The following is a 12,850-nucleotide window of genomic DNA, read 5'->3' on the forward strand; positions in this document are numbered from 1 at the left end:
ATCCTCCGGAAGACATGATATAAAGACGTAGATATTGTGGGCCACTTTTTCTGGGAATCTGTCTTCGAAAGGACTACACTCGGATTTGGCAGAAGGCGTTCGTCGCTCGGTCAGTTCCACGTAAATTTCCCGGACTGAGGATGTTCCAACATGCTACCTCTGCATTTACAACCCTCTGGATCATTGCTGTTCCCTTCCCTTGCAATCGTGTAATCTTCCTCCTTTCCCCCGTAACAATTGTTCAGATTCCTTTCCTCATTCATTTCCCTGTGAAATCTACAGTAACTATGTTGTAAGATGTTTAAACTCAAATTGCTGGTAAAGATAAAGTCTGATGATTAGATATTGTTCATTAGGTAAGATAAAAGAGATCTAATTCATCCCGCAAATTCCTGATTTCTGTCTCTCCAACCGTTGTGGAAACTTCAAAAAAAAAAATAAACTCCAGCAAATTTAGTTAGGGGCTACAGGAGACTTACATGTGTCTCCGTCCTCTGTGTCTTTTGATGGTCCTCAAAGAGATAAACAGCTCAAATTGTAGGAAGTATACTATGCAGAATTATGTTAGATTTTGTAAAAAGTAAGTCAAGGACTATGGCAGACGAGGCGTCGACAAGAAACACTGTCACACACAAACAGAAAGGCAAATTGGAATCACACACAGCAAGGCAAATTGGAATTAGTCCACTATATGGGTCAAGGAAAAGACACGTATTTATATAATCAGTTTAGACAATGATTCCCAAGATCCACCGTGATTTGAGACTATGATTTCCCGAAACCACTACTGATGTCATTTTCTTATTCGTATGCAAATCCGGCATGTCAAACAAACATATACAGAAGATTCTGCTGATTTGGGCTCTGTTTTGTGAATGATCTCCATCGACATTAACACGCCATTGACCAGCCTCGAAGTCATGATAATAACTTTTAAACTATGATAAACCTCGTCTCTAAAAGCTGAGGTCAGGTCAGTGCTTTATACTTCCGAGTGGTGGTACTTCAGAACGAGAGGTCAAAGGAACTTCGAGTAAGTCGGTGGACGAGAACGAGGTCATGAGATTAGAATGGCCAGATATCTTTGCCTGGGGTCACGCGAGGAGGGTACCAATCAGGTCAAGCATTGTTGGCCAACGTCCCCCTTCCTGCATCGTGTATAGAACAGGATTTGTTCCGTGTTAGGTACTAGTGCTCTGGCCCATCCCTTGATCATTAAGGCTCAGGTCAAAGGTCACGCCATTGTTACCCGAAGATTGTAGTGTTATGCTCAAGGGTCGTACCGTCGTGCTGTACAGGATCATCATTGCGGAAGATGTGATCAGAGTCTACATGTTGGCAGTAAACTCTCATCAGTCATGTGACTGATGGCAGTCGGCTTTTGTTAATCAGACTGATGACTAATATAATAATTTAATCAGACTTATGGATATTGATCATTAATCAGATTGTGATATCTTCATTGTAATTACCTGTTTTGTACAGTGCTGTGAGGGAGTTCTCGTGAGGCGCATCCATTTCTTAAAAGTCTCTTTCTCGCGTCATGGTATAGTTTGAACTTACCGTGTTTGATGAAGTTGTTTACATTATCTTGTCCACTCAAGATGAGCTCAGTTTCGCTAAGCCATGAAAGGCGATGACATAGGTTCATATCTTTACACACACGTCAGACATCACAATTTTCTTTTGATTTTACGCAAGAATTACATATTTTCTTACATCTAATCCTATGTATATTTCTGATATACTTGTTGCCTCAATTTTCTTTTGATTTTACGCAAGAATTACATATTTTCTCACATCTAATCCTGTGTATATTTCTGATATACAGAAATATACACTGTATATTTGCTGTATATTTCTGATATACAGCAAATGTCTGATCAGATGGTCATGTTGAAACAGACGACGGAGCCCTAACGTTGTCTACGAGAAAGTAGGTTAGGCGAAGTCAGTAACTAAATCCACCATTCGTGTCTCTCATTCGTTCTCACGAAACTCCATAAGAAAATAATGAGAACATGAGGGCTTGTGAGGAGGAAAGTTTGTAGTGGTCGAGAATTTCATTACTTCTGAACACATCGTCGCAATGACTTAAAATGCAGAGTGACGTATCTTTAATCTTGCACTTGCGATGACCCTCGTCGTTGTACGATCTCCGTGATCTACGACGTTATGATCGTAATATTTTCCTGCCACTTCTTAGATATGGAGCGTTTGATCTCTTCCGGTAGTTACAACCCAGTTACGAACGGCATTAAAAAGTTAACGAGTATCGACCATCGTAAGCACTAATTACGCTGTATATCCCTGTGACCCGAGGGTCAAAGGTTATAAGATCTACAGGATAGAAAAGTATGAGAAAAGTGTGTAAGTGTCGCCCCACACTTCCTTGATTGGTATCCAGTGGACGCCGTTTTCTTATATGGATCCGTGTGATCACCAATTTTCTATCAGACTCAGGGAATATTTCCCCACTGCGGAAGATTATGAGTGCGTCGCGCAGTCCACAACACCTGGACTAACCAGGAAGTGGAATGCTCTTTGTGTGAGTGTTTCTGAGGGCGACTCATGCCAGGGGAATGTGTGTGTGTACGTGTGTGTGTCTGTGTGTGTATGTGTGTGTGTGTGTGTGTGTGTGTGTGTGTGTGTGTTCGAATACCTGACAAACACCAGCTCTCTGAAGAAGACATGCATACTACACTCACACGCTGGTCACTTACCCGTGCCGGTAAAACACGTTCTGGGTCAGTAATAATACATCTTTGGCTTGGATCCCGAGGGCTTCGTGCGTGCATACCATGCAAATAATTCAGGACTGAAGTTCATGACAGTAATGAATAGTGGTGTGTATAACTGCATGACAACAGGGCAGTGTGGGTAACAGTCCCGCATTGGAATGTTCACCTCCTGAACAGGTCAACATTCCGGGTTGTGGACACGTCTCCCCTCGGTAGACTCGCTTTAGCGAGACAGAAGTGTGTGTGTGTGTGTGTGTGCGTGTATAGTTCGTTTTATCCCCTGGGTACGTTGTAAGTCCCCCGTGGATGTGTTGTGGATCCTAAGAGCGTGTTCTAAGTTCTCAGGGGTGTTTTGTAAGTCCCTAGCGTGTGTTGTAGATCCCCTTGGATGTGTTCTCGTTCCCTGACTGCTTCTCCCAGGTGGAGGCTCCGTTGCAAATCCCACCACAGGCAGGGCTGTGTGGGAGAGGAACCCCATGCCTCACCTCTGGGTAGCAGCGTGATGATCGCTCCTTCGGACCTTCTCTGTGGCTCTTCACCCCTGACGCATTTCACTGGATAGTCTCGTATTAACCATGAAATCAGAGAGGACAAATGTGGCCCATGATATGAGGGGATCTCGTAATGTGTGGATGACTTCATACATGTATAAGTGTTTAGGATACTTTGCTAATGTGTCGCCAGTGATCCTTGGACTCCATCTACGAGCTCCTGCCACTTTATGGGTGCGCTACAATCAGTTGCAGGGAGAGGATCGGCTTATTTGAAGTAAGAGATTCCTTGACGAGATCTCCCTTATTCCTTTCGCTTATACCGTGAAAAGGATATGCACGTTCTCCATGAACACTTGGAAGACTTCTCATTAGGTAATACCGTCTTATGTTATGAGGAATCCAAACCCATTTTAAGAAAGGTTCTGCGAACTGGGCTTCTCATTACGGGAGGAATGTAAACTATCAACCCTGGCGAGGCTGGAGTTCCATTAGTCAGCATTACTGTGCCATTTATTCATACAGTAATTGACGAGCTTGTAGACGTGTATGATAGGTAAATTAGGTCTAGAGTGGAGGAAGGGAGAGAGAGAGAGAGAGAGAGAGAGAGAGAGAGAGAGAGAGAGAGAGAGAGAGAGAGAGAGAGAGAGAGAGAGAGAGAGAGATTGTCACACTAATGCAGTCATGAGTGATAGACCTGAAGACATCTTGACGTGTTTCTGATATCGAATTTGGGGTTGTGAATTGTAACGAGTTGTTAGATAGATGATGTTAAGCCTTATTCTTATGGTTGACAACAGAATCGATTTTGAGACAATCGTCCGGTAAGATCAGGCAAATAAGGTGGGGTGAGATAAACAAATGAGACTTTATATAGTTTGAATGTAAAGTTTATAGTTTCAAGTAATAGCTATTACTGTCACTTACTGAGGTCAAGGAATACATGGGACAATTATCTGATCATAGTTAGACTAAATAAATTAATTATTTACCAGGAGGAGCATATAATAGATAAAAACAATGCCTTTGATGTTTTATATTACAGCATTTACTCTAAGGCTCATTTACTTCCTGGGGGTGGCTTATCAAACGTCTTCATACCTGTTATCATAAATTCAACCATGTCTTACACCATCTAGACTGCATGTCCTGTGTTGAGCTGTTCGTGATGGTGAAAATTAGGATGCGTGCGAGTGTGTTGTTACTCGTATTACTTTCGGTCGGGAGTTAGTACGTGTGTGGTGTTGAAGAGTAACGTGTCTGGTGCTTGTAAGGGGTTAGATACGTGTCCATCAAGCTGAGGTGAGAACTGGCCATTTTCCTTTGATAGCAAAGTTTGTGATTGGTCGGTGACTTTTGTAGGATAAAAGAGCAGCTCGCCTGGAAAAGTTTTCATTTATCAGCTTTTCTCGTCGCCTTTAGTGTTTGAAAGTAATCACTTTTGCAGTGGTGGGTGTACGTTTTGGAGGGGGGCTCCTCTCAACTAAATTCCCCTGTGAGAAATGATGGCGATCGCCGAGTTAGAGGGAAGTGAGCGTTCACTGTGAACATCGATGTCCAGTGTTTCGTCGGTCCGCGGGCCAAGGTTTGTGTACTGTCCTTGAGAAGAACCTCTCTACCCCCTTACCCCCTTTCCCTTTAAGGTCTACGTCACATGTTTGGCTATTCCGTCAGTGTGAGGGTGTTCAGCCATTCCATCAATATGAGGATGTTCAATTATTCCACCAATATGAAGGTTTCTTTTTTTATTATATCAGAACCTTGGAGGTCGAGGTTGTTATAGTGAGATGCCAATTTGTTCCTTGGGCCATTTCGGTCCTTAGTTATCAGACTATACGGTGGTACGACCTTCTGAAGCAAAAGGTTCAGTCTTCTAGGTCACAAGTTCCTCCTTCATCCTCTATACACTAGATAATTTTCTTGACCCACACCACCACAGGGTATGGGTCCCTTTGAGCGTTTCATATACCTTAAGTTGGCTGTGGGTCTCGGCTAGGTGCTGTGTGTACATCGAATGCATTTTGAGTTTCCATGTGGAGTAATTCTAGTTCTCAATGTGTGAGTCTGTTTTCACCTGGTTCTGTAGGAGGCCTTCAGTATGGGTTGAGGTTTCCTTCGATGTGTTGTGGGTCCTCTGGTTGTGTTCTGGGTATTCGGAATTATGTTTTGGGTCTTCTGGTTGTGTTGTGAATGTCTGGGATTGTATTATGAGCCCCTGTAGTTGTGCTGTGGATGTGCGAGATTTTGTGGTGGATCCTCTGGTTGTGTTGTGTATGTTATGAATACATCTCTGGTCCCCTGGTTGTGTAAGTGTTGACTGGGTGTGACATGGACCCCGAGAGTGTGTTGCGCATCACGTGAAAAAGATCCAGAACGGACCCTAGTCTATTCTAGGTCTTCGCGTAGTAGGTCTGCTGGTTGTGTTGCGAAGCCTCTCGGTGTTTCGTAATCTCCTGTGTATGTCTTGGGTCTCCTGGGAGCTTCTTGAGTTCCCCGAGTGGGTTCCGGATTCTATGGTTGCGCGTCGACGGATTCCTTTTGATTCCTTAAGGTATTCTTAAGGATTTCTAGGAAGTGATATGAGATCCCATAGTCCTTAGGTATTGTGTTGATCCTCGCCGTGTGTTGTGGCTTCTCTTAGTGTATCGTGGGTCTCCTGGTTGTGTTGTAGGTCCTCAGGGTATGTTGTAGGTGTCTAGGTGACTTGTGAGTCCTCTGAGCCAGTTCTGGAACTCCGGGGTATTGTGTCGGAACCATCTGTATAGATGTCGTTGAATGTCATGTATAAAAAAAAAAAAAAGAATTACGTGTTATAGACATTATAGATACATTTTTGCTAGTTTATATGTTGAGTTCCTGTCTCATGCGTATTTCTACATAGAATTTCAATTTATTAGTCAAATTAGTACTCTGTTCAAGAATGTTTTGTCACTTGATAGTACGGCTTTCAGGCAAAGTGTAGCTAAATAGTTTCGTCCCCGATGCATAATATTCCGTTTTCTCTAGTAGGAACCTTTCGCGTTATGTGTGGATATACTTTGTTAAACTCTGCTTCGACTGAATTGTGAAATTACGTGTCAAGATAGAACGTTTCTGTGGTGTATGTGTGAGTGTATGTGGCATTTTCTTGAGTAACATATAAAGAGAATGTTCTATAGCCTAAGAGATTTCTGCCCTCACACTCTAAATCTACTAGCGAGACGTAATGCAATGTGTTATCTCTCGACCCAGCAGATTTTCAATGGCTCCTAAAGTTTTAAGTAAGTTTACTACCATACTGCCTCGACTGCTCTGTGTTTCTTCTTATGTATATCCGTCAGAAAAGCTAAACGTGATGGTATTAGCGGGTAAGCATTGTTTTTATAAATAAAAGCATGTGGTATTTGACTTTGCGTACGTTTATACTGAGTGACCTGGAAGTAACAAAGTGACATGAGCGTTGCAAAGCAGAAGTCGAGCACTGCTTGGATCTTGTTCCCGTTGACCTACATTCCCTACTAGGAGTGCCGTTTCTCAGACAGGCTTTACCTCTAAGGGGTAAGATTAACCGTATGTATATATATATATATATATATATATATATATATATATATATATATATATATATATATATATATATATATATACGGATTGATAATCGACATTCTTGAAAAAGTAACTATTTGATATTACTATTACTGTATTACCCCAGGACCTCTTTCTCAGTGATCTATGATCTAAGGGCTCCTTGAAGCTGTGCCTCAATCAGTAGCAGGGACAGGATGGACTCCTTTCAAGCGAGTTGTTTTGATGAGACTGTATCCTCGTTAACTGATGAAGTTACATTCTGCCAAAGGTGACTTGACTCCTAACTCGAGGATCAACTCACGCATTCGGACTCCATTAACACTCGTGTTTACCATGATATGTATTTAGAAGTCACTCCATCTAAATATATATTTAACGTAAAGCAACACAGTGGGCGCAAGGAGACGTTATGTCGTGTAAAAATAGACTTCTTAAGGCCCCTATTTATGTGAGGCTGCCGATTATAATTAGCCTTGACGCCCATTTATAAACAGTCTAATATTAGCGTAGAAAGGTTGGCGATATTTTTAGGTTTCGGAACATGAGATTCGCAAGTTACACTTCTGTAAATTTGGATTCACTTCAGTTCTGATACCTTCCTTTGTTAGGGCTAATGGATGATAAGTAGTGATTTCAGATTGGGTGACTGACTGAAAGCGGTCATTCATCCTCATTTGTCTGATTGATAATGTGAAATATGTTTCCGTACATTTTGCTTCCCAAGAAAACGCATTTTCCCCACCAGACTAGCTAGGCTAATGGGTGTCTGGCAGTTGATTTATACCAAATAGTAAGAGTTAATTGAATCTACTGTTACCAATATGGTTCATTCTTAACAGAAATATATAATACGTAACTACATATAGCACTCACACAGCCTAGGTCCGCTTATATCACCATATCAATATTTCGCTCCGATGCCTGACTGTAACCAACCAAAGACATGGTCATTAGATGAGAGACACTGGCATTAAAAGATTAATTTACAGGCTGTAGAGGGCGTGTCACCACTCGAGGCAGGATAGTGGCAGCACTCAGGCACTGATCTCCTCTGAGTACTGGACAAAGGTCCAAAGTCAAGTGCTGGAATGCGGGTCAAGAGCAGAGGGCTGGACGTCGTAGTACCTTTCACCGATCCCCAAGGAAGCAGTCGGCTCGTGTTACGTCAACGAATGGGATTTGCATAAATCTCAGGCTATGATTAATATATGAATATATATATATATATATATATATATATATATATATATATATATATATATATATATATATATATATATATATATATATATATATATATATACATATTCTTTTTTTTCATACATAACTGCCGTTTCCCGTGTTAGCGAGGAAGCGCCAGTAACAAAGGAAGGCCTCATCCGCTCACATCCATTCTCTAGCTGCCATGTGTATTGCATCGAAACCACAGCTCTCTATCCACATCAAGGCCTCGCAGACTTTTCCATGGTTTACCCTGGATACTTCACATGTCCTGGCTCAGTCCATTGACAGTGCATCGACCCACGTATATCATCGTTACAGTTCACTCTATCCCGTGCAAGCCTTTCACCTATGTGCACGCTCAGGACCCGATCGCTCAATATATATATATAACAACGCAGTAATCAGTCATTTTGGCGTATATGTGTGGGTTTCGACGTACGAGTCTGCGTATTTTGAGATCTGCTCACGTTGGAATCACTGCCCAACTCACCTATATCCTCTTGATGTAAGTCTGCACTCGACAGTTGAGGGAGGAAAAATTGTTTCCACAAAACTAGGACTTAAAACTGTAATAATCGGTAGGTATTCTTTTAGTATGCAGAAGCAGTAGCTTTACAATGAATCAGATAAGATGTATTAAAGAAAAGAGACGAGACGAAGTAACGTTTGTAAAAATAGATGTGTTATACTGCCATCACCACTACCTCCACCGAGACCGCCAGTAGCCAAGCCAGGAGCATCAGTCGCTCTGGGACCCTACCAGTAGGTGGGTGGACTGACGCTCCTCCGCTCGGCTATCCTCGCTGGGTAGTTTTACTTAGGTATGTACTCACGCCACTCATTGTGACACACACTTTTTGTTTTAGTTATTCGGTTACTTTTGTATTAGTATTCATAGAACATAGATTAAACTTTGAGTGATTTTTCTGTTTGTGATGTATATACAGGGTGCGATTTAATGCTGTTTGTTTGGGAGCTTGATTCTTTCGGTACAAAGTTCCTTGACGTTAGTTTCCTTGGACATGACCTCTGACTTGACCCGTAAGGGTCAGGTCAAAAAGTCATTCCTTCGTATCCATGGATTGTACCACGTTCATCAAGGGTGTTACCGTCATGTTCAAAAGTTGTCATCTGTATTGATGGTAAGTGTGTTCTTTGTTACTCCTGCAGTGAATAGCATTCAGGTTTTTCTCGTAGACTGAGTCTCGAGGCCTGACCTAAGATTGTCCTAATCATGCAAGTACAGGGATCAGCAACTACGTGTGTACAGCGCCGGGTCAGAAGTGAGAGGAAGAGATGAGGAAAGCGTTTTACAGGAGTCATAAATATATCTTGTACCAAGTTTGCTGCGTGTGTAGAGATGAGACTTTTATAAGTATTTTGTATTTTCTAGGTTTATAAGTGTTAGTGGTCATTTGACTGCCCTAGACCTTAATGTTTTATCAACGTGTATATATATATATATATATATATATATATATATATATATATATATATATATATATATATATATATATATATATCGTAAATAGCACAGCTACTTCCTGGTAAAAAAAAATCTTTTGAGCAGTGTGCCAAAATTGTATTTACCACTTATTTTTGTCAAGGGTTTGGAGAGTGGTTAATGATAATCGTGTAGGTGTGTTGTAACTACAAATATTTTGTTTTTCCTGTGGTTGATGCCTGGTATTATCTTTATACCTCAACTACCGTTGGTATAGTCGGAGTATTGTACAAACTTACCCTCATACATCACCCATTCCCCACCAAAAGCCTAATAAGAAACATAGCGTACCACAAGCGTTGAAAAGCCGGGTGACAACGGGTAAGAAAAAAAAACATATATTTTGCAAGAGAATATTTTACTTCACCAGGCCTATTGATCGTAAATTAGCCATTCGCCCCAAAGTCACTCGCGATCTTAGATAGCCCCTAGTCCCGAGTGGACTTAATATTCATTCAAAGACACTTGAAGGAAAATGAGCTCCTCCTCACAAGGTGGGTGTAAGAGCGGTAGTGTGGTGTTTGGCAGCGGTCCCGGCATCGCGGTCCGGTATTGTCAGTGCTTCCGGGGAAGATGTGGTGTGGCGTTGGCATTTGTTACCGTGGTGGTGTTGGAATGGATGTTGTGATACGGTATGTGTGGTGTTGGAGGTTGCCCATTACCACTACTGTTTCTATTTAATGTTCTGTTTTTCATCTACTATACGCCGTCTTTGAAGACTGCTTGCCATGATTTAAATTAGCATCATTTGCTACTCGTTTAGCAGTGTCGTCTCCTCACCCATAGACTAAGAGGGACGAAGCGATCGCTCACACTCCTTATCCCTATAGGTCTAGATGTACTGCAATTTTACAACTTGTGCATGTGGTCTTTAATTGGACCTATTTACATATTTCCCTTAGGGTTCGAGTTGAATCACGCGTGATAGTGCGACTGATCAACTGTATATTTTCGTTTGAATTCATAGATTATGTTTGAGATACACAACATTCGCGTTTAATTGAATTCTGATCGTGTGTCGATGCAGCTGCGAGTTGAAGGCCTGCAGCTGCTTGCTGGTGTCAGGATGCATTCACAGGTGTCATTTGAGTACACTTGCGTTAAGAACGGGAAGGGGTATCTCAGTATGTATTTTGTTGTGCTGCAAAATGTGTACAACGAAAATACTTGAGTGTACTAAATCCCTAAAGACCGAGAGCCAAGAAAGCAGGGCGGAGAAGAAAGACAGACTAATTTTTCAGGATTCATAGGCTTAGTTTTCTACTTCACGTCTAAGAAACTAGTCCTTATCCATTATAATGTCCTAATACGCCCCCGCCTGGAATACTTAGTTCAGATTTGGTTTCTATACTTGAATACAGGTGTGATGAGGGTAAAGACAAGCTGCTACCAAGTTCGTTTTCAGCTTGTGAAACAAACCCGACGCGATCCGTATAGATGACATATCATTCAACTTAGAAAAAAAAGAGAGAATAAGATGAGATTTGGCGCACTTATTGGAAATCATCAGAGGATTTGATCATCTCGTTCTGAGTAGATAGATATTCAATGCTAGTTTTGTCTGCTTGCACCAGTAATGAACTGAAATTCGTAGGGAAACGTTTTAGTTCGAATGGGGTGAAGTAAGTTACTTTTATTTACTTCAACAGGATTATTGACATTCTAGAATGACTTATGAGTTGCAGTATTCGAAAGCAGCAGCATAGAAACGTTTAAGAATAGACTTGACACACGCATTCCTTCATGTCCACCTCTTGACATCATTTTCGCCTCCTCAGATCCATGTGGCCATTTCTCCTCATATGTTTACTTTTTCTACTCTTATCACACTAATCATTATTCTCAATCTTTCCAACTATCACAGACATCCTCGAAAGGACCCCCCCCCCACTATCTGACGCTTCTTATTCCTCTAAATTTTATTGTAGAAGTTTGAACTGTTGCATGTGTTCTGTAGAACGCCACTGTTAGAAGACGTACACCACTCACATCTGCACGAACTCGTTAGTGACCCAAAGAGGTGTTAGAAATACGCATGTACCTCCTTAAGAACAGGATCTGATCCAAGCAACATATACCTCCCTAAGAATAGGATCTGATCCAAGCAACATATACCTCCCTAAGAATAGGTCCTGACACCCGCCCGTCAGCATCTCAGCTGGACGGTCCTGACACCCGCCCGTCAGCATCTCAGCTGGACGGTCCTGACACCCGCCCGTCAGCATCTCAGCTGGACGGTCCTGACACCCGCCCGTCAGCATCTCAGCTGGACGGTCCTGACACCCGCCCGTCAGCATCTCAGCTGGACGGTCCTGACACCCGCCCGTCAGCATCTCAGCTGGACGGTCCTGACACCCGCCCGTCAGCATCTCAGCTGGACGGTCCTGACACCCGCCCGTCAGCATCTCAGCTGGACGGTCCTGACACCCGCCCGTCAGCATCTCAGCTGGACGGTCCTGACACCCGCCCGTCAGCATCTCAGCTGGACGGTCCTGACACCCGCCCGTCAGCATCTCAGCTGGACGGTCCTGACACCCGCCCGTCAGCATCTCAGCTGGACGGTCCTGACACCCGCCCGTCAGCATCTCAGCTGGACGGTCCTGACACCCGCCCGTCAGCATCTCAGCTGGACGGTCCTGACACCCGCCCGTCAGCATCTCAGCTGGACGGTCCTGACACCCGCCCGTCAGCATCTCAGCTGGACGGTCCTGACACCCGCCCGTCAGCATCTCAGCTGGACGGTCCTGACACCCGCCCGTCAGCATCTCAGCTGGACGGTCCTGACACCCGCCCGTCAGCATCTCAGCTGGACGGTCCTGACACCCGCCCGTCAGCATCTCAGCTGGACGGTCCTGACACCCGCCCGTCAGCATCTCAGCTGGACGGTCCTGACACCCGCCCGTCAGCATCTCAGCTGGACGGTCCTGACACCCGCCCGTCAGCATCTCAGCTGGACGGTCCTGACACCCGCCCGTCAGCATCTCAGCTGGACGGTCCTGACACCCGCCCGTCAGCATCTCAGCTGGACGGTCCTGACACCCGCCCGTCAGCATCTCAGCTGGACGGTCCTGACACCCGCCCGTCAGCATCTCAGCTGGACGGTCCTGACACCCGCCCGTCAGCATCTCAGCTGGACGGTCCTGACACCCGCCCGTCAGCATCTCAGCTGGACGGTCCTGACACCCGCCCGTCAGCATCTCAGCTGGACGGTCCTGACACCCGCCCGTCAGCATCTCAGCTGGACGGTCCTGACACCCGCCCGTCAGCATCTCAGCTGGACGGTCCTGACACCCGCCCGTCAGCATCTCAGCTGGACGGTCCTG

General features: G+C 43.9%; 1 protein-coding gene across 2 annotated transcripts in view; it reads left to right on the top strand.

The window, feature by feature from the left end:
* The window catches only part of LOC139757211 (glycerophosphocholine cholinephosphodiesterase ENPP6-like), a 137,854-nt gene that overhangs the window by 106,000 nt on the left and 19,004 nt on the right, over positions 1 to 12,850 (top strand). The window contains exon 1 of one of the 2 annotated variants that reach the window (XM_071677373.1): positions 8,740 to 8,844. The exons of the other annotated variant lie outside the window; for it this stretch is intronic. The gene's annotated coding sequence lies outside the window, so the exon portion shown is untranslated. Of the gene's footprint in view, positions 1 to 8,739; positions 8,845 to 12,850 lie in introns of those variants that run through there. 2 annotated transcript variants of the gene reach the window in all.

The sequence above is a fragment of the Panulirus ornatus genome, chromosome 25, assembly GCF_036320965.1.
Source record: "Panulirus ornatus isolate Po-2019 chromosome 25, ASM3632096v1, whole genome shotgun sequence".
Taxonomy (NCBI): Eukaryota; Metazoa; Arthropoda; class Malacostraca; order Decapoda; family Palinuridae; genus Panulirus; species Panulirus ornatus.